This window comes from Rhagoletis pomonella, unplaced genomic scaffold (assembly GCF_013731165.1).
Source record: "Rhagoletis pomonella isolate Grant_MI unplaced genomic scaffold, Rhpom_1.0 Rhpom_scaffold_00033, whole genome shotgun sequence".
In the NCBI taxonomy this organism is placed as follows: Eukaryota; Metazoa; Arthropoda; class Insecta; order Diptera; family Tephritidae; genus Rhagoletis; species Rhagoletis pomonella.
In genome coordinates, this window is record NW_023458587.1 from 239,664 (window position 1) to 241,974 (window position 2,311).

Sequence of the window (2,311 nt, forward strand, 5' to 3'; positions counted from 1 at the left end):
GCAACTCAATTCTCCGCTCACTTTACTTGTAGCTTGCTGACTTGTAAATAACCCACCTCGCTGTGGCGGCGCCCTTATATACCTGCGCGGGCACTTATGGCAACTCTAGAACATTCTGAAGTTTATCGCTCATTCTCTTTCTCCCGCTGTTCGCAGTGTTCATCCAACTTGACGTTTCTCTTTGTGGAACATTCTACGTCGTTCTTCGAACATCAGCCTATTTCTCGTTGTTCGCTTTGTGTTGCCGCAGTATTCGCCACACTGCCCTCCACCTAAGTCTGATCGTCCCGATCAGACACACTTGCCGCTCCAACCGCTGCAAGTCTTTCCAAGTGGGCCACTTTCATCTTGGTCCTCGGTCTCCCCATTGTCTGGATTCGATGCACTGCGTCCTTTAGCCGTTTGTCAATCCTATATGGACCTTTCCAGTTACGCTGTTGTTCGGAGGTGAAGCCTTTCTTCGGCTGCGGCATGTGCAACAACACCGAATCACCTTCCTGTAGCTCTTCTCGGTTCGATGCTTTACTGGACATTGCTTCCAGCTTATCCCCGGTGGTGCACCATCTCACATGGTCGTGCTTCTGCCGGCCACTGGTGGTGACCAGACCATGTCTCTTCTCATGGGCACCCTTTTCGCCAGATCTATGCCGCATCATCTGTCCATGACACCCTGACTCCCGCCTTCGTGCTGCACTGCCTTTAGCACATCTTGCTACATCCGGATCCTTACGCTGAAACTTCCGCCGTCGTTTCGTATCTCGCTCTTCCGCCGATGCTAACTTCAATGACCGGACATGTATAATCTCAACCTTAGCTTCCGGCTTAACTGCTCGCCTTTGCCGGCCACCTTTTCCGGGACACTTCAAAGCGCGCCTACTGCTTTCACGGCCGCTTCCATTTCCGGCCACCGGCGTATCACCATTGCAACGTGGTTCAGTGGCTTTCCTCCTGCCGGAAACACTGCCTGGCTCGCCATGACCACTACGTTGTTGCGACCTTTTCTTCACTGAGCTAGCGGAACCGTCACGCTTTTCCTGTATCGGTGAACCGCTTCCTTCTCCTGACGAAACCACTCCGTCTCCATCACTGCCAACCTCCGCCCAACTAACCGCTTCCCTTTCTGGTGGAATCTTCGACACTTCCTCTAAGACTAACCGTCTGCTGCAGCACTGGCTGTCGTAACCAACCCTAAGTGGCACTTTCCTGTGACGATCTGTCAGGATCATTCTCTGGAGGTCAATCTTCATGCCTTGGCCAAGTAAGAAATCCACGCCGATGATGACTTCATCCACAATGTCTGCCACTATAAACTTAGTGCACGAGGCCACATCGTCGATTATTACCTCGCATGGTACTTCTCCTAACACTTGGGTGCGTTCACCAGTTGCAGTCTGCAGCTTTGCTCCAGGTAGTGGCTTCACATAAAAAGTGGCCATATCCGGTCGAATAATGGAATGTGTCGCTCCAGTATCCACCGTCAGTAGTCTCTCCTGCCCATTCACACATCCACCAATAGTGAGGTTGCTCGCATTCCGGCCAATTTGGGAGACGGAGATTATGGGCCCTTCAACTTCTGGAGCCAGCACGCGGCCCTTCCTGCTGGCTCGTTTCAGTTTAACGACTGATTGGAGTTGGCTTCGTCTCCTTCAGCCCTGCGTTTGCGTCCTGCTGAATTGTTGAGCCCACTGGAACTTGCACTGCAATCGCGGGCGAAGTGGCCTGACTTTCCACATTTAAAACATTTGCCAGAGCCATGCTTTTTCTCGCCCAGCAGTTGGATAATCTTCTTCAGCATTTCATTTGTCTCGTCCGTAACCGTTCATGTCCATAACTGTTGATGACGAAGGAGCCTTTTGCTGTTCTTCAACCTTCCCGGATGTCTGTTGCACATCCTTCGACGAACATGCAGCCTCATCCTTCTGTTCGTCCTTTGCGGATGTATCGTCGGGTTTACCTTGGAAGTCGTATTTGTCCACGTCGATGCCTTCAGCTTCCATAGCCTCTCGCAACCGGGATAAAAATTCCACTTTTCTTCCGGAGGTGGCCAAATTACGCTTTTCCAACTCCTGTTTCAGCTCCTCAATTTTTAAGTCCTGAATTTTCGCCATTTTTAGTAGTTTCTCCTTCGGGATTTATTTAACAATCCCACTTCTGACACCAATTGTTACGATTATCTTTGAAACCTTGAGGGATTTCCCCAATCTCTCGGCTCGTATCGCTGGATTGTTAAATAAATGCTAACGATGACCAAATTGTAGTACAAGTAACTTTATTGTACAACAAACAATTTACAATACTTGCTAATACAGTA